Source organism: Bison bison, unplaced genomic scaffold (assembly GCF_000754665.1).
Source record: "Bison bison bison isolate TAMUID 2011002044 unplaced genomic scaffold, Bison_UMD1.0 scf7180017864533, whole genome shotgun sequence".
NCBI classification, from domain to species: domain Eukaryota; kingdom Metazoa; phylum Chordata; class Mammalia; order Artiodactyla; family Bovidae; genus Bison; species Bison bison.
The window spans coordinates 13,451,786-13,474,478 of NW_011495082.1; the positions used below are offsets into that span (position 1 = coordinate 13,451,786).

The following is a 22,693-nucleotide window of genomic DNA, read 5'->3' on the forward strand; positions in this document are numbered from 1 at the left end:
TTCAGCACTCAGCTTTCTTTATAGTCCAACTCTCACATCCATACATGACTACTGGAAAAACCATAGCTTTGACTAGATGGACTTTTGTTGGCAAAGTATTATCTTTGCTTTTTAATATGCTGTCTAGGTTGGTCATAGCTTTTCTTCCAAGGAGTAAGTGTCTTTTAATTTCATGGCTGCAGTCACCATCTGCAGTGATTTTGGAGCCCCCCAAAATAAAGTCTGACACTGTTTCCACTGTTTCCCCATCTATTTGCCATGAAGTGATGAGTCCAGATACTTTACTAACATTTAAATGTATAAAGTTAAAATACTATAGATGATTTCAAGTTACTTAAAGACGATTTATGTTCTTTCTTCCATTAAAAATTGTGTCTCTGTATGTATGAGAGAGGAAATGTTACTAATCAATTTTTATTAATACAAGATTTAAACACTTTCTCTTAAAAATACACATGAAATTTTTTTCTTAAAAATATACAGCAAAAATTCAAATTCTAGGTATTGTTAAAAATTTAGAAGTGAATAATCTAGTGTGTAATACTAAGGACCATTAACTAAGATTCTAGATGTGCTGTACTGATAACTCATTCCCTGAATAAAGCAATAAACCAAATAAAATTATTGAACTTTTTAATTTTCTTATTACTCTGTGAAATAAGTTTTAACCTCTGTGAAATGCTTTAACCTGCACACATCAAAATACATTATATAGAACAACTGTATAGACTCTTTTAAGTGAAACATAGTCTGAGCCAAATTTGAATTATAGTCCTAGCACCAGCAGCATCAGCATTTCCTGAGAGTGTGTTAGAAATGTGAAACCACAGGCACCACACCTTAACTGCTTAAATTCTGCTTTTTAACAAGATCCCCGGGTAATTCACTGTACATAAAGTTGGAGAAGCACTGCTCTAACTACACTTCTCTTAGTGAAAAAAGAATATGAATCAGAGAGTTTAAATTTTCCTGATGAAATACAAAGTCCCTTTACCAGTCTTTTGCTGATACACAAACATTTCAAAGAACTTTCAGAGAAATCTTTCGGTGCTTGAAACAGTTTGTAAAATCTACACTCATATTTTGAGAGAGAAAACCATTTCAATTTGTTTTTTTTTCCCACTCTTTTCTTCCTGTATTTTCTTCTTTTCCATCACTTCCCTTCCAACAGTACATAGATCCTGTGTTCACTGCTATAAGAGAGCAATGTGATACAACACAAAAGCAGAAATTGTTGGGACTGACCGTGGTTTTCCAAAGGCTGAGTCCTTAAATCAGAAACCTCAAAATTAGGATCTGCAGACTAAAAGCACACCAGAGGTGTGTTTTACATTTTCTGGTAAAGTGTTTGCTGATTTTAGTTTTTAATTAGAAAGTATGTGGGCAAAGGAAGTCCCCTGTGCCTGCCTCTGTTGTCACGGAAATAGGGCTGGGGACTCCTTAAAAGGCAATGTAAACTTCCCCATGAAACTAGGTGGAAACCAAAATAAAAATTCAGCTAGTTAAAAAAAAAAAAAAAAATCAATAGTCAACAGTGACTACGTGCTTGGCACGATTATGGTTGTGAGTGGGCTCACTGAGGGTGTTAGCCAGGAAGAACCGTGCTCTAGGGAGAGACAAGAGCCATTTCAGAGCCTGTGGACACCTTCACCAGGCAGCTTGCCTGCTCTCTGCCTGTCCAGCAGGCCTGAGTGGCTGGAACAGAGTGAGCCAACAGGTGAGTAAAAGAAGCTGAGGCCAGAGAGGTGACAGGGACCTTCCTTGCTCTAGGGCCTCGAAGGCCATTGGAAGGCCTTGAAGCCTGTGACCTTCAACCCTGAACGAAGCAGGAGCCAAGTGCAGGCTGACTCTTTTCTTGGTTCTACATCATGCTTGCTCTTTCTTTCCACCTTTCAATTGTTAGCTCTGATTTCATCACCTGAGAAAGACTTCCCCCAACATCCAGTGCAATTGACTTTCCAACCTGATCTCTATCCATTTACCTTGATGTGGATTTTTGATGTTTACTGCCAACTGAAGTTGCTTGATGTAAATGTTTCCTTTCTCTCGGCCTCTTTTGTTTATGGATTTCATTCATTAGAATGGAAAAGCTACTGAGACAAGGCTTTTGTCTTGCTCATCTCTGAATCCCCCAAGCCTAGAGCAGAATCCAGCATATAGGAGGCATCCAAAACATATTTGCTAAATGGACTGATGTATTTAAGTGGTAAATAATCAGTGTATATGCATGTTTTATTCAGGAAGTGCTCAGAACCAGCCTTGGAAGAGTAAGAAAATCGATCTCGTGCAAGTTTGGAATTTGTGTATGAAAGAGTGAAGGATGTTTTAAAGAGGTTTATAGGAACAGAACTCTCTGTATGAAGCCATTGGATTGATGGCTTTGAGGAGATTAAAGCATTGACTATGGAAATACTGCTCGTGGAGGAAATCAAGGAGCCCAGTGGTGGTGTTCCAAGAGTGAAAAAATAAATCAGAGGAAGCCCAGTTAGCAGGTAAATACAGACCTTGGACTTGCAGAGCTGAGGATATAAAATTTTGGAGATGAAGAGTTCAAAAGTCCAAGAGGTGCTGGGTGTCATATGAATCACTTAACTGACGCTGAATTTCCTAAAAAGTAGTGACAGAGTGGATGACAATAAGTCAGTGCCTAAATCTGTATGAATGGGGGTTGGTGATCATATCTAAGCCAATTAGTGCATTGCCTTAATTTATACCTTCCACATTATTCTCTTTTTAACTGTAATGGTTCCCCCTGCCTTAACACTTTCTCTTGCCCCAATGTGTCCATCATACCCCAGAGCATTTTACCTTTCTAAAATGCGTCTATGATATACCATCAACCACATTGACTCCTTTAATAACTTTTAGAACAGTTTTTAATTCTTTGTGTTTCAAAGAACTTGACGTGGCCTTTATCTTCTTTTTCAGTGTAATCACCTACGGTTTCACCCAAGCCATTTTAGATGCCAAAAATAATGGTCTGCTTTAAATGCTTTACTTTATGCAGAATTAATATTTCTTCCCTCTGCTCCACTTTTATTTCTTATTTATTTTATTTATCATATTGTCAAATTTTGTCTTCTTCCCCTCTAAGACAGTGATTTTCGGTGAATTTTAGTGTTGACACATAATATGCCTTCAATAAATATCTCTTTGCTGAATAAATGAGTGAATAAATGAGTGCCTAAATTAATAACCTTTTTCAGTTAACAGGAATTGTTAACGGTAAATTTTTTAATTTAAGTTTGACCCAGAGACAATTAGATTTCTAGGTATGCAGTGCTGTGCTTAATCACTCAGTCATGTCCATCTCTTTGCGACCCCATGGACTGTAGCCTGCCAGGCTCCTGTGTCCGTGGGGATTCTCCAGGCAAGAATACTGGAGTGGGTTGCCATTCCCTCCTGGAGGGAAATCTTCTCAGCCCAGGGATCGAAACCAGGTTTCCCTCATTGCTGGTTGTTTCTTTACTGACTTAGCCACTAGGGAAGCCCATTTAATACATAGTTGGTGTTGAAAGCAACAAGACCATCAAGGGACGCCCCCCTACCCCCCACCCCAGCCCTCTTGGGAAACTCTAATGAGTCAAAGAAATAGCAGAAGAGACTGAGAAAGGGCCGGAGAAGTAGGAAGAACCAGGCAAATGTGTCTGCTAAAAACCTAGCAAACTAAAGACCCTGCTTAGTGGAAATTAGACATCTGTGTGAAAGGCTGCTGAAAGATCAAGTAAATGATCTTTGAAGTCTGACTCAAAATGACTCAAAGGTCACTGGTGACTTAAAAAATCTGACTGGAATGGGTTCAGGAAAAAAAAAAAAAAGTGGAAGTGAAAAAAGTCAACAGTGAAAATAGACTTTTTCAAGGAGTTTGCTGTAAAACAAGAAATGTGGTGTTTCTGTTGGCTCTAGTTAGGACAGACGACGTCCATAAAAGGAAAGGAAGATACAGGGGAAGAGGTGTGGTGGTGGCAACTTTTAGGAGTTCTTTTCTGATTGTTTTTATTTTCTCAGTGTGGACAAGGGAGCAAAGCCAGAGAGAGGAGGTATCAGAAATATGAGGACAGAGATAAACCCATGAAATAATCATTTGAGATGAATGTAAAAGAGTGGAGTAGGAAGCAACCAACTAAGGTTATGTTGGTGGTTTGTCTGAGACTGGTAAGCATTTCCACTTTAAAGAAAATCCACTCTGTAGTCTGTTCTTTTCTTTGGGCAGAATATTCTCTCAAAGTAGTTTTTCTTCTGAGTCCTAGCTTCCATTACCCTAGGGCAGAGAGAATCAGATCTACATTGAAATATACACGGCAGTAAGAGTAGTAACCTACACAGAAATGTGTCCTTCAGGGAGCACTCAGTATTCCTCTCCCTCAGTTTCATATATATATAGGGCCTAAATGGTTCCCACCTTGGCCTCTATGCTCCTCTGTTATGGATCTGGTGTTACTTATATTCCTAAGTCTTTTTTTTTTTCTAATTTTATTTTATTTTTAAACTTTACATAATTGTATTAGTTTTGCCAAATATCAAAATGAATCCGCCACAGGTATACATGTGTTCCCCATCCTGAACCCTCCTCCCTCCTCCCTCCCCATACCATCCCTCTGGGTCGTCCCAGTGCACTAGCCCCAAGCATCCAGTATCGTGCATCGAACCTGGACTGGCAACTCGTTTCTTACATGATATTTTACATGTTTCAATGCCATTCTCCCAAATCTTCCCACCCTCTCCCTCTCCCACAGAGTAACAATAACCCGGTGTACGAGACAGCAAAAGAGACACTGATGTATAGAACAGTCTTATTCCTAAGTCTTATTTTAACCCTTCCCTGCTATAAATTTTCCGGGTCTCTTCTCTCTTTTTCTATTCTTGTTTGCATGGACCCTGCCACTTCCAATTTCTGGAACCGTTTTCTTTTGTCAAAAACCTATAATTTCTTCCAGATCTTTCTCTGCATTGACCTAGTGTCCAGTTGAAATCTTTATATGACATGTGTGTATAGTACTGATGCACTGAAATGACAGTCAAGACTTTTGCCATTATTTCAGCTGAGCCATTATTTATCTGAAAAAAAAAAAAATCTAATGAGATCATCTTACAACCAACATTTATTTGGCAAGTCATTTTATAGAAATAGACCCTAAAAATCAAACTGTTTCTTATTTAAACAACAGACAGGTGGCAATAATGGTAAAGAAACTGCCTGCCAATGCAGGAGATGTAAGAGATGTGGATTCAATCCCTGAATCAGAAAGATCCCCTGGAAAATGGCATGGCAACCCATTCCAGTATTCTTGCCTGGAGAATTCCAAGGACAGAGGAGCCTGGCAGGCCACAGTCCATAGGATCGAAAAGAGCTGGACAAGACTGAAGCGACTTAACATGCACAGAGACAATAGATATCCAACTTTAAGTTTGCTGTTGTTAGGAACAGCATGTTAGAACTCATGCTGTCTGCTGCTGCTGCTTCTAAGTCGCTTCAGTCGTGTCCGACTCTGTGCGACCCCATAGACGGCAGCCCACCAGGCTCTGCCATCCCTGGGATTCTCCAGGGAAGAACACTGGAGTGGGTTGCCATTTCAATAGCATTTTGGACATTTTTTTTTTTTAATACAATGAAGTGATATGTAAATATAAGCCATTTCCACAAAATGCACAAAATGTCTTTTATCTTTCTGTCTTTGCTCATTTTTTTTTCAACCAAAGTTATCTCCAAAACTCTGGCGCTAAAAAAAAAAAAAAAATCTCATTGGAACATACCAGTTTCAAAGAATGGAAGTAAAAATTTGATCCAGGACAAGGCATAATAATAACAAACTACTTGGAACTGTTTAGTATTTATTAGGTTGGTGCAAACACACTTGTGGTTTTGGATCACGAATTTTAAATCATTATAACTAGGCTCAAACATATCTTTATTAATCAAAATAGGAACCACTACAATTAACACAGTTTTGCCACTGAGAAATAAGTTTGCTTATTCCTGTAGTGTAAAAATCCTTGCTTCAGGATTTGAGGAACTCTTGGAAAGCATTTTCTGCCTCCTGCTGCTTGTGGAAGTATTTTCCCTGCAAAAAGTTGTCAAGATTCTTGGAAAAGTAGTAGTCAGTTGGCAGGAGATCAGGTGAATGTGGTGAGGCAAAACTTTGTAGCCCAGTTTGTTAAACTTTTGAAGTGTTTGTTGTGTGACATGTGGTCAGGCATTGTCGTGGAGAAGAACTGGGCCCTTTCTGTGGACAATGCCAGCTGCAAGCCTTGCAGTCTTGGTGCGTCTCATTGAGTTGCTGAGCATACTTCTCAGATGTAATGGCTTCTTCAGGATTCAGAAAGTTGTAATGGATCAGAATGGCAGCAGACTACCAAACAGTGACTATGACCTTTTTTTTTTTTTGGTGCCAATTTGGCTTTTGGAAGTGCTTTGGAGCTTCTTCTCAGTCCAGCTACTGAGCTGGTCATCACCAGTTATGGTATAAAATCCATTTTGTCACACATCACAATCAGATTGAGAAACGTTTTGTTATTGTTGTATAGAAAAAGAGAAGAGGGCACTTCAAAATGACACTTCCCTTGATTTGTGGTCAACTCTTGAGGCACCCACTTATCAAGCTTTTTCACCTTTCCAATTTGCTTTAAATGCTGAGTGACCATAGAATGGTTGGTTGATGATGGATTCTTTGGCAACTTCTCTTAGAGTTGTAAGAGGATCAGCTTTGATGATCCTGTCAGTTGGTTGCTGTCCAACTTCCAATGGCTGGCCACTGCACTCTCGTCTTCAAGGTTCTCGTCTCCTTTACTAAACTTCTTGAACCACCACCACACCATATGTTTGTTAGAAGTTCCTGGACCAAATGCATTGTTGATGTTGAGTTGTCTCTGCTGCTTTGCAACTCATTTTGAACTTGAATAAAAAATTGCTCAAATTTGCTTTCTGTCTAATATCATTTCCCTAGTCTGTAATAAATATAAGATAAACATCAAATAATATCATTAGCAAAAGAACATAAAGCAAGGATTGTGTATTAAAGTGATGTATAACATAACTGCATTTATTTAAGAATGTATTCCAATATCAAAGAGCAAATTTCAACAATGCAAAACCACAATTATTGTTGCACCAAGGTAATAGCAAAAAAGTTGCTTAATAAACTAGACATCTAGAAAAAGACATTATCATTAGGGTACATCTTTAAAATTTTTTTAAGTAATTAGCAAGTTATAGTATAGATTGATGAAAATGAAAATGTCTTATGAAGGAGCTGCTTTGAATGTATTTAGTTTATATTTAATTCGTATTTTTTATGTTAAATAGAATTGAAATGATAAAAATGTATTTCCAGAATGCCTGCTAAATTATGACTGTGTCTCTTAAATATGTCAGAAAAAGACTGCTGGCAGATGTGCATAAAAGCAAAGAAAACAAAGACAATTTTTATGAAACAAGAAAAATCCTTATGTTTTAAACTAACTTACATTTTTAACTTCAATACATAGAGAAGCACTGGTATTTATAATTTGCTAAAAATAATTTTATTTACATAACTGTTAGATTATGAGAATGACTAGCAACAATAAAAAAGATAAGATCACAAATATATCCCATTTTTTATTTATCAAAATGGATGATTTATGTACTCAATTCACTTTATAAGAATGAACAAAAATTTAAATGGAGAGTAAAAGAAGCACAAGACAAGAAGAGTAGAGAAACAGAACTTTAAGACCATGGTTAAGTATATTTTTCCTCCAAATATAGTGTCCCTGATAGGTGATAAATTGGATGTGTGTCATCTTGTTAAGTATTTTATTTGACTACATATTGAAGTATTTTCTATTTTTATTTATAAATTTTACTATAGCATCATCAGAATATTAGAATAAACACTTTTAAACAAGAGTGCTACATGTAGTAGGGTAATATTTGCAATTATCTCCTTTTCTGGGAATCAACTTTGGAGGAGAAAGTTTGCTTTTACAGACTGGAGTTACAGGTATCACACTGAGCATGTATAGGGTAAGTACTGGCCAGTTTTTACCTTTGAAAAATACTCTTTGCATCATAGAGCAGTGTATTAGACGATGTGTGCCACACCAACATCTCTTCCACTGGGAGACCCTCTTTATTTCCTACTCCAGGGTGGTTTTTTCATCTATCAAACACAGTTTTTACACCCTCTAAGGATACAAGGAGAGGCTGTAGCCCCAGCTAAGCCATCCCAAGGCAGCAAGCTAATGGGATGATATGAATGTCTGCCACTGCATTTGCTCTGGTTCCTGTTTCCTATGGCCTGGTAGTTCAGCTCTTCTGTGATGCCATGAATTAGTCTGTATTCTTAAACACATATTCCTTCAGTTCCTCTTGTTTTTAAATGTTCCTACCCCTGGAAAATAAATGGTGGCCTGGATATTTGAAGAAAGCTTGCTGGTGGGGGACGTGAGGAGGCCAGGCATGGGAACAGAGGAGCGGTTGTCCAGGACATAGAAGCTCATGTGTAAGTTTGCTGAAGGCTCTTCCAAGCCGCTGTGGGACTTGATGTCTGGCTGCTGGAGCCTAATACATGTAACCATTATGATATCTTTGCTTACATGCTTCTTAGAAGTGTACACAGGAATACTTTTTTCTTTACGAGGAACTAGACTTTCTATCGGAGAAGGCAATGGCACCCTACTCCGGTACTCTAGCCTAGAACATCCCATGGATGGAGGAGCCCGGAAGGCTGCAGTCCATGGGGTCACTGAGGGTCGAACATGACTGAGCGACTTCCCTTTCACTTTTCACTTTCATGCATTGGAGAAGGAAATGGCAACCCACTCCAGTGCTCTTGCCTGGAGAATCCCAGGGATGGGGGAGCCTGGTGGGCTGCCGTCTATGGGGTCACACAGAGTCGGACACAACTGAAGTTGACTTAGCAATAGCAATAGACTTTCTATATTACAAAAGATGAGTTGTCACACTGAGGGGACATTTCTACCCAATATCTATAGCCATCATGAGTTTAATATAAATATTGAATAAAGAAAACTATTCCAAGATCAGGGCTTCAGAAGACACAGCTTTGATCCCTGGGTGGAGAAGATCCCCTGGATAAGGAAATGGCAACCCACTACTGTATTCTTGCCTGGGAAATCCCATGGACATAGAAACCTGGCGGGCTACAGTCCATGGGGTTGCAAAAGAGTCAGACATGACTTAGCAACTAAACAGCAACAACTCCTAGGTAAAAAGCTTTACAGTTCACCAGGTACCATCTAAATCCTTGCTGACTTTGTCACCAATATATTTCAAGTGAGAATTTGGAAATCAACATCTTGAAGAAGAAAAACTAGTCTAATGTTTCCCAACTCTTTTATGGTTCACCTCTATCGTAGACACTCTGTTTTTTCTCTTGTAGAAAAAATCAGTTAAGTGTAAACTCTTTCTGTGGCTTTTACCATCAGCTTTTGATTGCAAAAGGCAGGGATTGCTTATAGGTCATGCTGTATAATCTCAATATTGATCCCAACTTCTTAAAGCTTTTTCAGAGCTTTTGTTAAAACACTTGCACTAGAATTGAAATAGTCAGAAATTGCTTTCTGAGAGCAAACATTTGAGATCAAATTAAAAAGAAAAAAAACACAAGACTGTGATCTTACCACTCTCCTTTTTCACTTTTACTAGCTCAATGTATTATAATTTTAGGTGTTTTCTTATATATGTAAATAATAAGGTAAGCATCTTTTTAGATGTTGCTTCTGTGAGCACTGGGAATAAATTGGAAAGAGAAGCGAAACTGTGTATAATCTGCTGCTGGGGACTATAATCTCAGGTTTGACTGGTCTAGATATGACCTGATTCCTGTGAGCTGAGTACTGACAGAGGAAACTTAAAAAAGCAGCTACACAGCATGATTCTTAAATTTGGCATCCTTGGCCAAGATACTTGAACCCTTTGGACGCCCACTGCTTTCTCTCTCCACTGACATCTACCAGGCCAAGAGAACTGTAAACCTGTCCTTAATATTTTTTCAAATCCCCTTTCCAAAAAGGTGAAGCTCAAGACCTGGAACCCAGCAAGGCAGACAACTAAGAGCCACATGGGGGCTGTGAACCTGGCCGGTGAAATCTAGGACAGGGCATCTAGGGTAGTTCAGAAGGCAGCATCAGAAGCTGAGTTCAGATTGAAATCCCAGTGAATAGTGCAATTGATGGATCTTTCCGCATTCACAGACACTGGTATAAATTCCAAGATGAGGTACTGAAATTGGAGACACAAGGACTCAACAAATTGATAGGATACCAGAGGCAGAGAATGGGTGGATTCCCCTGAAGCCTAGGAGCTGAGATACAGGTGATTTTCACAGGGAGTGGTGCATCTGCCTTTGGTTGAAGATGGAGCTGATAAGGACCAGTTTCCACAGTCATGTCCTAAAAGTTCAGGGCTTCATAGTTTTAACTATTAGATCACAATATATATTTCTAGTGCCAGCAGTTAGATTCCCATTACCATTGATTCCTCCTGCCAAACCCTTCCTAGTGAACCAGCTACTGCATCTGATCCTGACATATAAGCAGTGATACTATATGTTCTGAACCTTCCTTGCACCATAACCCACTTCCAATGCAGAACACTAGGGTAGGCCTCTCAGAAACAGAGCAGAAGTTAAGTTCTCAGTGGCCTGGGCATAGTGGAAAGGAATAAGATATGAACATCTGTGTGGAGTCACATGAATAATGACAATTAGAAATGCAAACTGATCAGACTGATGATTTCCACCAGCTAGAGTGAGTGATGCATGGATATCAGAGGGGGTGTTATAAAGTGTCTCTCATTCATATATTATCTGCCTGGATTCAATATGTATTCGGATCTTCATTCTTCCAGCAATAGGCTGTGAAGTCATTCTGTGTGGTCTATTTCTGATTTTTAGAGTATTGGTCATAGCATCGGGTGAGATGGGTGGGACAGCTGGTGGTGAAAGCAGGCCATGAGAATGCAAACCACAGTTTCTCTTGGGAAAAAGCACACAACACTGTGAGTGGGTATATGCAGCAGCAATTCTGTCATGGTATTGCACCAAGAAAAGCCATGCTGTCAATCAAACACAGATATAGACCATCTGTTAAGAACTATTGCTTGAGAAAGGCGTATTATGCACCTTATTTTTCTCTTTTTTAGAAAAGAAACTCAACAGTAATACTGAAATATGCAGGATCTACCAATTTCATGTACTTTAATGGAAATACTTGGATAGAGTGGGTCTAGCAACAAGTCCTCCAAATTTTAAACAAATGGAAGCTTTATCCCAGAAGAACTCTCAAAGTTTATAGCATGAACTAATGTACTAACGTACTAATTCTTTCCTCAATAAGGACATGGTGAGAAACTTTAGCTCTTATGACTAAGGTATTTTGTTTGCTCTTTTCTCTAGCTTTTAATAACTTCTGATGTGACTTTTGGTTTCATCTCACCTGATTTGATAGGGAAGGATCAGTTTTAACAGATGATAGAGTTTATCAACCTAGTAGGTATTGGCACTGGGCAAAGTACTGGAAGCATAAATGAAGGGAACAAAAGAGCCACAGTCCCTGTGCTCTTAGAGCTTAAATTTTAATTTGCAAGATGATACATCATTCAACTCATCTTCTAAACAAATATAAAATTACCATTGTGAATAAATGTGAAAAAAAGTCATGAAAAAGGCTAATTTGGCCAAGGTTAGGAAGTTAGGGGAAGGCTTCCCTGAAGAAATGATCTGGTTCACTGGGGTATGGAAGAGGATCATTGGAGGAGAATAATACTCCAAGCAGTGAGGAAATGGTTTGAGAAGGAATGAAATAAACTTGAGATGGTTGAAGTGGAGTCAGCACAGGGAAACATGGTGTGAAATGAGGGTGGGAATCATGATGGTAGGTCGGGACAATATGATTCTGGACCTTAAAGGATATTACCTTTATTCTAAGGGTACTGAGTGTACATCAGAAGAATTCAAAAGCAGAAAGGTGAAATGATCAAACGTTTCTTTGGGGATGATTTCTCTAGTATTAGGGTGGAGAACTGATTGGAAGTAGAGACCAAACTTGTCTTTTTCTATTTCAAGAAACACCTTAGCTTTTAGATTTGCAACTCTTACAAGTGCCCCTTTAGTACATTTTGTTGTTGCAGATTGTTTTGAAGATGTCTGTCTCTCTCAGTACTCTCTGCTAAATGTGTGATCCTAGCTACTCATTAGAGGAAACTTGTGTTTTTGTGATGCTGTGACTTCTAACCTGAGCATTCTTAGTCGCATCTGTGTTGACTGTTGTAGTAAGCATCATGCTCCCTACTATGGTCAAAACAAAATAAAACAGATCTTTCTTCTGCTTCTTCTTGAGCAATTGTAAAACCATAAAATATGAGTGGAGAGGGAAGTTGTCCTCGAGTCACTCCCCTGACATTTGGACAGATCTCCTACCCAGTTGTTGAAGCCACATCTCACTTTCCTTTCTGTGATCATGTTGTGTTTTGTAAGTTAATTTGTAAACCTTAAAACCTGGAACTGATTTTTCTGTAGAAGTAAGATTTTCAAACTGAAATAACAGTTTGCGTACCAGGTTGGCTCACAAAGTTAAAGGAAAAGAGAGAAAACGAGGGAAAAATTGTTAAAAGTTACATGGCAGAGCTACTGTGGGTTTGACAGGTGATATTTCTCATGCAGCCCTCACATTCAGAGGAGAGGCATTATTAGACTCCTTATACTCCAATACTATAGCTGAGAAAATGGATTTATTATTTCATATGTTTATCTCATGTATATCCTTGTTTTCATAAACGAATACCGTCCAGGTTCCACATAAAATCCAGGAGTACGTCTTTTCCTCTGTAGTTGTAACAGCCAAGTTAGATGGTAAAGGTTTATCTTTTAAAGAGAAGTTGATGCGTCTCTTAATCCTAATAACTTGTGATGGCAGAAATAGGGAAAAGGTTTCAGGCAGGGTAGGTATAAATTCACTGGTGAAGGGAAAGATTTTTCAGGAGTTTCATTCCATCATTATCACCCCACACCTACCACCTCTGCCATTACCAACACCCCCCAAGCTACCATAATTGCCCTCATCATTGCAATTATAGCCACTTACTATTGCTCATAATATCAACACGGCTCTCATGACAACCATCATGAAAAATACCACCACTGCTGACTGCCTCCCTATTACTATCCCAGGTCTCCTCCCAAAAGGACCACCACTTCCTCTGCTATTTACCTTCACCAGCATCCTGGTGATGACACTTACTGTAGCTTAGTCAGCTCCCCAATCCCACTGATAAGTGTGCCTGGGCTTAACCATAAGGGATTCTGACCACATTTTTAAAGTTCTGTGCAGTCCCCCTCCAGCTCCTCAAATTAGGGAAGAAAATCAAGGGTAGACAAAAAACTGTAGGCATATAGCTAGGGTAAAGCACTTAACCATGGGAAAGAGTGAAGAGTACACACTGTAGAGAGAAGCTGACCTGAAGGAGAACAAGCTATCTCAGATAAGATTCCATTAACACCATCAAAAGAGGGTCCTTATAACTACAGGGACTGAAGGGGAACTTAATGAGAGAGTTTGGTGTTAACTGGCAGGGGTGAAGAAGTGCAGACGGTCACTCTAGATTAAGAGCTCTTTATCGCTACTGTAGGGAAATCATCTTTCATCAAACACTGGGGAGAAAAACTAGCCATTTGCTTTACCTGACTAGTGAGAACCTACGAGATGATCTAGATAATGATCATTCAGAACAAAATATAAAAATAGAAAGGAACAGGGGTAGATATGTAAACTATGGCGGTAATAGGTAATCTGATATGATATTCGCCTCTTTTTCTGATGATTTATAACAGTATTGGTCTTTTTTTTTTTTTAATTAAAAAAAAAATAACAGTATTGGTCAAAACCAATAAGCTTTGCCTATTCATTTTCCCTCCCCTGGATGGTAGGAAAGACAGAGAAAATTTCTCAAAGTCCCTTGGATTGATCATTTCTATTTGAAATGAAGTCTCAATAGCTAACCCTTGATCGAGAAACAAAGCAGAACCTGAGGGCATCCACGTGAGTCCACTCTGGCCAGTTCCCTTAACAAAATAAGAGAAGCACAAACAAGTTTCAGACCAAATCCATAACCATGACTGCTTAAACCCCTAGGCGAAACAGGAAAAATGCTATCTAGACCTACAAAATTAAGCCTTATGACTGTAGCTCTGAAGAAAATTTTCAAATAGGCTCCAAATAAGTTAGAAAAAGAACCAGTGAAATTCTATCTATAACATACGTGTTCAAATTAAGGACAGGATAGGGTTTCTGCTGCCAAAAATGTGATGTGATAAACAAAAGTGCTTAGTGACCTTGAAAACATCTCAACAGAAAAGTAAACAACCAAACAAAAATAATCATAGAAACAAAAATAATCATAATAAACAACCAAACAAAAAATAATCATAGAAAAATTATCATAGAAATAAACAAAATGAAGTTTTTGTTAGTCCAAACGATAAATACAAATAAGGTTTAAAAAAGTACAGAAAGAGTGTCTGGCCATAGACTATTTGAAAGTGATATAGAAAAATAATGTAATAGAAAATAATGAAAATAATAGAAAATACTATTTAAAGAATATAAAGAAAGGAAAAAGGAAGATAAATTTTAATAATATAACTTAAAAAGCTTTAATGAGTGCAAGATTAAGGTTGAGATTTTCTGAAAATATTAATATATAGTTACTTATAAGCCCCTAACTATGGACAATTCTTAAAGAGATGGGAACACCAGACCACCTGATCTGCCTCCTGAGAAATCTGTACGCAGGTCAGGAAGCAACAATTAGTGCTGGACGTGGAACAATGGACTGGTTCCAAATTGGGAAAGGAGTATGTCAAGGCTGTATATTGTCACTCTGCTTATTTACCTTATATGCAGAATACATCATGGGAAATGTTGGGCTGGATGAAGCACAAGCTGGAAACAAGATTCCTGGGAGAAATACAGATAACCTCAGATATGCAGATGACACCACCCTTATGGCAGAAAGTGAAGAAGAACTAAAGAGCCTCTTGATGAAACTTGAAAAAGGAAAGTGAAAAAGTTGGCTTAGAACTCAACATTTAAAAATGTAAGATCATGGCATCCGGTCCCATCACTTCATGGCAAATAGAAGGGAAAACAGTGGAAACTTTATTTTCTTGCACTCCAAAATCACTGCAGATGGTGACTGCAGCCATGAAAATAAGAGACATGCTCCTTGGAAGAAAAGCTATGACAAACATAGACAGCATATTAAAAAGCAGAGACATTACTTTGCCAAAAAAGTCTGTCTAGTCAAAGCCAAGTGTTTTTTTGATAGTCATGTATGGATATGAGAGTTGGACCATAAAAAAAAGCTGAGCGCTGAAGAACTGATGCTTTTGAGCTGTGGTGTTGGAGAAGACTCTTGAGAGTCCCTTGGACTGCAAGGAGATCCAACCAGTCCATCCTAAAGGAGATCAGTCCTGGGTGTTCATTGGAAGCACTGATCTTGAAGCTGAAACTCCAATAGTTTGGCCACCTGATGAGAAGAGCTGACTCATTTGAAAAGACCCTCATGCTGGGAAGGATTGAGGGCAGGAGGAGAAGGGGACAGCAGAGGATGAGATGGTTGGATGGCATCACTGACTCAATTGGCATGAGTTTGAATAAACTCTGGGAGTTGGTGATGGACAGGGAGTCCTGGCATGCTGCAGTCCATGGGGTCACAAAGAGTCGGACATGACTGAGCAACTAAACTGAACTAAGTTCTTAAGTATATCTTAAGTATAGATATGTATAGATATCTATACTTAAGATATACTTACGTATATCTATTGTATATCTATACTTAAGATATACTTACGTATATCTATACGTATACGTAATAGATACATAATAGATCTTAAGTATAGATATACGTAAGTATATCTTAAGTATAGATGTACTTAAGTATATCTATATAAGTATATCTTTTTTTAAATTTTTTATTTTATTTTTAAACTTTACAAATTGTATTAGTTTTGCCAAATATCAAAATGAATCCGCCACAGGTATACATGTGTTCCCCATCCTGAACCCTCCTCCCTCCTCCCTCCCCATACCATCCCTCTGGGTTGTCCCTGTGCACTAGCCCCAAGCATCCAGTATCGTGCATCCAACCTGGACTGGCAACTCGTTTCATACATGATATTATACATGTTTCAATGCCATTCTCCCAAATCATCCCACCCTCTCCCTCTGCAACAGAGTCCATAAGACTGTTCTATACATCAGTGTCTCTTGCTGTCTCGTACACAGGGTTATTGTTAGCAGCTTTCTAAATTCCATATATATGCATTAGTATACTGTGTTGGTGTTTTTCTTTCTGGCTTACTTCACTCTGTATAATAGGCTCCAGTTTCATCTACCTCATTAGAACTGATTCAAATGTATTCTTTTTAATGGCTGAGTAATACTCCATTGTGTATATGTACCACAGCTTTCTTATCCATTCATCTGCTGATGGACATCTAGGTTGCTTCCATGTCCTGGCTATTATAAACAGTGCTGCAATGAACATTGGGGTACACGTGTCTCTTTCCCTTCTGGTTTCCTCAGTGTGTATGCCCAGCAGTGGGATTGCTGGATCAAGGAAACAATTCCATTCACCATTGCAACGCAAAGAATAAAATACTTAGAAATATATTTACCTAGAGAAACTAAAGACCTATACATAGAAAACTATAAAACACTGGTGAAAGAAATCAAAGAGGACACTAATAGATGGAGAAATATACTAGTTCATGGATTGGAAGAATCAATATAGTGAAAATGACTATACTACCCAAAGCAATTTATAGATTCAATGCAATCCCTATCAAGCTACCAACAGTATTCTTCACAGAGCTAGAACAAATAATTTCACAATTTGTATGGAAATACAAAAAACCTCGAATAGCCAAAGCTATCTTGAGAAAGAAGAATGGAACTGGAGGAATCAACCTACCTGACTTCAGGCTCTACTACAAAGCCACAGTTATCAAGAGAGTATGGTATTGGCACAAAGACAGAAATATAGATCAATGGAACAAAATAGAAAGCCCAGAGATAAATCCACGCACATATGGACACCTTATCTTTGACAAAGGAGGCAAGAATATACAATGGATTAAAGACAATCTCTTTAACAAGTGGTACTGGGAAATCTGGTCAACCACTTGTAAAAGAATGAAACTAGAACACTTTCTAACACCATACACAAAAATAAACTCAAAATGAATTAAAGATCTAAATGTAAGACCAGAAATCATAAAACTCCTAGAGGAGAACATAGGCAAAACACTCTCTGACATACATCACAGCAGGATCCTCTATGACCCACCTCCCAGAATATTGGAAATGAAAGCAAAAATAAACAAATGGGACCTAATTAAATTTAAAAGCTTCTGCACATCAAAGGAAACTATTAGCAAGGTGAAAAGGCAGCCATCAGAATGGGAGAAAATAATAGCAAATGAAGCAACTGACAAACAACTAATCTCAAAAATATACAAGCAACTCCTACAGCTCAACTCCAGAAAAATAAATGACCCAATCAAAAAATGGGCCAAAGAACTAAATAGACATTTCTCCAAAGAAGACATACAGATGGCTAACAAACACATGAAAAGATGCTCAACATCACTCATTATCAGAGAAATGCAAATCAAAAAGACTATGAGGTTCCATTTCAAGCCAGTCAGAATGGCTGTGATCCAAAAGTCTACAAGCAATAAATGCTGGAGAAGGTGTGGAGAAAAGGGAACCCTCTTACACTGTTGGTGAGAATGCAAACAAGTACAGCCACTATGGAGAACAGTGTGGAGATTCCTTAAGTATATCTTAAATATAGATATACTTAAGTATATCTTAAGTATATCTCCATCTCCACTTATTTTTTTTTAATATAGCTTTTAGTCATTTATCTTAATTCTACACCTTATTTGCATTCCTGAAGAAATTAATTATAGTTAGGATGTTTCATTATGTGTCTAACAAATCTAATCTCCAGCTCTCCTGTGAGTATGTTTTTATTATCATTTTTCTCTTGCAGTTTTAGTGATCCTTGTGCTTTTTTATTACTGATTATTTCTTTTATTGAATATTGGACATTATAGGTGAAAATTGTAGAGTTAATTTTGAAGCTCAGAATGATGTTATTCACTGGAAATAATTTACTTTTGATTCTGTCAGGTAGTTAGGATTAAGAGATCACCTTGAATTCACTGAGGATTGAAGTTTCATTCTTCATAGAGTTTAACTGTTTCTGGTTCACTGTTATTCTTAAAGTTTAGTCCTTTGGTATTCCTACTACCTCAAAAATGCAAACAGACAAGACACGTGCCATGGTCTCTACCTCCCTGGGGGATGTGCACTGATTTGGTCTTGCAGTCCTATGAGATTTTCAGGAGTTCTGCTCAACCTCCCAGTCATCCTAGATTAGTAACCCTTGCTAATAGTATTCAAGTGGTATCAGTTTCTAGTGTTTTAAACGACTTTTACTTCCAATGCAGCAAATTTTTTTCACTTCTCTTTGTGATTTAAAATTCTCTCATTTTCTTGGAGGTTTGAAATTTCATCAGGAAGATTTAGATGTGTCTTTTTCAGGGGGAAAAAAAACAGTCTTGATTGGTTCTTGAAAGGCTCAATACATGAGATATTTTGGGATTTCTCTTTAGCAATGACAAATTTTATTTTGTTGTGTTTAAGTGGTTCATTCCTTCTATTCTTTATGGAGCTTATAATACAATAGATTTTTGATTTCTCTGAATCTGTTTTTCGCTTCATTAAGAAAAAGCAGAATAGTGAGGTAGTTAAGAAGGTAATCTTCGGAGGAACAACATTAAGTTTCAAATTCTCATTTTAACATTTGGTTAACTGGGTGACTTTAGGCAAGCTAAAAAAACTGTCTGTACCCAAGTTTCTTATTTAGTAAAGTGTACTGAAAATGTCAATTTCATAAATTAATCTGAGAAAAAGTCAAATAAAACATATAATTACTATCATGCATTTGTCCAATGCTTTGTTTTTGATTAAACTTCCAGATTACTAATTTACTCTCCACTTGTGCCCAGTTTAGTGTTTTTTTTTTTTTTTCCTTTAGCAGTCAAATTTAAAATGCCTAATATCTCTAATTTAATTACATAATTGTTTCTTTTTGGAGATTGCATTTTTGAGAATAAAGATTTGTATTTTAAAATTCTCTTATTTGCATTATCTGTTTCTTTTAAATCTATCTTAGTCCCCCCCCCCCTTTTTCTTTTCTGTTAGAGCTTTACTCCAAATATTTGATAATTCTTGATTATTTGTTTATATTTTAAAATAATGACTAAGAGTGATGAAACAGTGGAAACAGTGTTAGACATTATTTTTGGGGGCTCCAAAATCACAGCAGATGGTGACTGCAGCCATGAAATTAAAAGACCCTTACTCCTTGGAAGGAAAGTTATGACCAACCTAGATAGCATATTCAAAAACAGAGACATTACTTTGTCAAAAAAGGTCCATCTAGTCAAAGCTATGGTTTTTCCAGTGGTCATGTATGGATGTGAGAGTTGGACTGTGAAGAAAGCTGAATGCTGAAGAATTGATGCTTTTGAACTGTGATGCTGGAGAAGACTCTTGAGAGTCCCTTGGACAGCAAGGAGATCCAACTAGTCCATTCTAAAGGAGATCAGCCCTGGGTATTCTTTTGAAGGAATGATGCTAAAGCTGAAACTCCAGTACTTTGGCCACCTCATGCAAAGAGTTGACTTATTGGAAAAGACTCTGATGCTGGGAGAGATTGAGGGCAGGAGGAGAAGGGGACGACAGAGGATGAGATGGCTGGATGGCACCACTGACTCGATGGACATGAGTTTGAGTGACTTCCGGGAGTTGGTGATGGACAGGGAGGCCTGGCATGCTGCAATTCATGGGGTTGCAAAGAGTTGGACACGACTGAGGGACTGAACTGAACTGAACTGAAGAGTGATGAGTATGAAGTATTGTTGTAACCTTTGCAATTTGTCAAATAGTCTCTTATTTGAACAGAACTGCCTGTAGGCTCTGAGTCAAGGCAAAACGTGTGTCAAGGTAGTTTTGATTTTTACTTATTTTTATTGAAGTATTGTTGATGTATTATAGCATATTATATAAGTTACAGTTGTGTAATATAGTGATTCACAATTTTTGAAGGACATAATCATTTTACAGTTACTATAAAATAATGGCTACATTCCCTGTGTTGTACAATGTATCCTCGTAGCATATTTTATGTGCTGTGCTATGCTTAGTTTCTCAGTTGTGTCCAGCTCTTTGTGACCCCAAGGACTCCAGGCTCCTCTGTCCATGAATATTCTCTAGGCAAGTATACAGCAGCAGGTTGCTATGCCCTCCTTCAGGAGATCTTCCCAATCCAGGGATCGAACCCATGTCTCCAGCAGTACAGATGGATTCTTTACTGTCTAAACCACAAGGGAAGCCCAAGAATATTGGAGTGGGTAGCCTATCCCTTCTCCAGGGGATCGTCCCAACCCAGGAATTGAACTGGGGTCTCCTGCATTGCAGGCGGATTCTTTACCAGCTGAGCTACCAGAGAAGCCCCAACATATTTTATACATAATATTAATGGTTTACCTTTATTTTGCTCCTCCCCATTTCTCTCTCTCCTCTGGTTACCAGTAATTTGTTTTCTATATCTGTAAGTCTGTTTCTTGTTGTTATTAACTAGTTTGTGGTATTTTTTAGGTATCACACATACATGATCTCATGTGGTCTTTTTTCTCTGTCTTATTTACCATAATGCTCTTGAAATCCATCCACATTGTTGCAAATGGCAAAATTTCATTCATTTTATGACTGAATAGTATCCCAGTGTGTGTGTGTATGCATATATATATATATATATATATCCCACACATTCATCTTCTTAATCTGTTTTTCACTTGTTGAGAGACAGGTTGCATCCATATTTTGGCAATTATAAATAATGCTGCTATGAACAATGCAATACATATGTATTTCCAAATTAGTGTTTTAGTTTCTTTCAGATATATATGCAGGAGTGGAATTGCTGGGTCATATGATAGTTCTATTTTTAGTTTTCTGAGAAACCTCCATACTGTATTACACAGTGGCTGCATCAACCGCATACAAGTGTTCCCTTTGCATTTCTATTTGTGGCCTTTTTGATGATAGCCATTCTGACATGTGAAGCGATGTCTCATTGTGGTTTTGGTTTGCATTTCCCAGATAATTTGTGCTGCTGAGTATCTTTCCATGTGCCTGTTGGCCATCTGCATTTCCTCTTTGGAAAAATGTCTATTCAGGTCTTCTGCCCATTTTCCAACCAGAATGCTTGTGTTTTGATGTTCTGATGTTTAGATGCAGTAGCATATAGAAGAGATTTGGGGAGGTAGCGGAATTAAATGTACGTTCAAAGTGTGCCATTTTGAACTAAACATCTTTTAACTTTTAAAATATAACATAAATATACGAGCAGTGATTTTAAAATAATCTTCCTCTCATCTATGTCTCATCATTAGGTTTTTATTTCTATGTTTAGAGATACCTTCCATGAGTTACGATCCATACATATTCAGGGAATAACAGTATTTACAGGAACTAGGTAAGGTTATATTATGCAGCCTATTTTCTTTTCCCATCAGATATGAAGCATTTGCTATAGTTCTCATTAAGATCTGGTGTCAAGCTGTTTGTTTGCAACCTCAGGAACTTCCTGGGTGAAATTATAAACCAGCCCCCACATACTAGCAGGCAAGGAGAAACCGAACAGAGAGGCAAATCCCTCGAGGTGACAGGGATGGTAAACCAAGGAACTTAGACGTGACACTTGTCTTGGGTGATCACAAGATGAGTAGATCCCTGCACCTTTCTTTCCAGAATCTTAAGAAAGTTTATGTGGAGGCCTTACCTGGGTTCAGTCACTTACATCATCCCGATGGTCTCAACAATACATGACTATCTCAGGCTGTGTCCTAGCACAGAGACAGTGAGCAGAACGCAGAGTTCAAGGTCAGGAGTGGGGTGAGGAACCTCAGTGGCCCATGTCTAGCTCGTGGGTCATCCAGGAGTCATGTCTTCTCAATGACCTCCTCCAAAACAAGTTCCCTGCACTTCTTAACTGGTGTTTTTTTGTTGTTATTGCACTGTTAGAATTTATTCTCCAACCTAAACTTTCTTATACGCTGTCAATTTATACACGTTTAAAGGAGGATGTATCAGAATTCATTTAGGAAATTTCAGCTATACTTTTAGAAGTTTTGAGAAAAAAGGAGAATATGTGTGGCTTGGAATACCAATATCAAACTTACTACCTTCTGAAATTTAATGAACTTTTACTGGAGGATATAAAAAAAGACAGTAAAAGATGAAATTACATTTTCCATCCTTTTTGAAAATTTTATAGGCATGGAGAAACTTTCATATATTTCCTCAAAATATGTCTTAAAAAATGAACACAGCTTACAAATAGTGATGTCTGAAGCATCCATCATATGAATTAAGATGTTGTTGCTGAGTTGCTAAGTCATGTTCAACTCTTTGTGACCCCTTGGACTGCAGTATGCTAGGCTCCCCTGTCCTTCAGTATCTTCCTGAGTTAGTTCAAACTACACCTATCGAGTGGTGATGTCATATAACCATCTCATCCTCTGTCGACCCCTTCGCCTCCTGTCTTTAGCCT

The 22,693-nt window shown here is 38.0% G+C and overlaps 1 pseudogene; it reads right to left on the bottom strand.

The window, feature by feature from the left end:
• Nucleotides 1-5,912: 5,912 nt before the first annotated feature.
• On the bottom strand, nt 5,913-6,936 carry LOC104982546 (annotated as a pseudogene).
• Nucleotides 6,937-22,693: the final 15,757 nt, after the last annotated feature.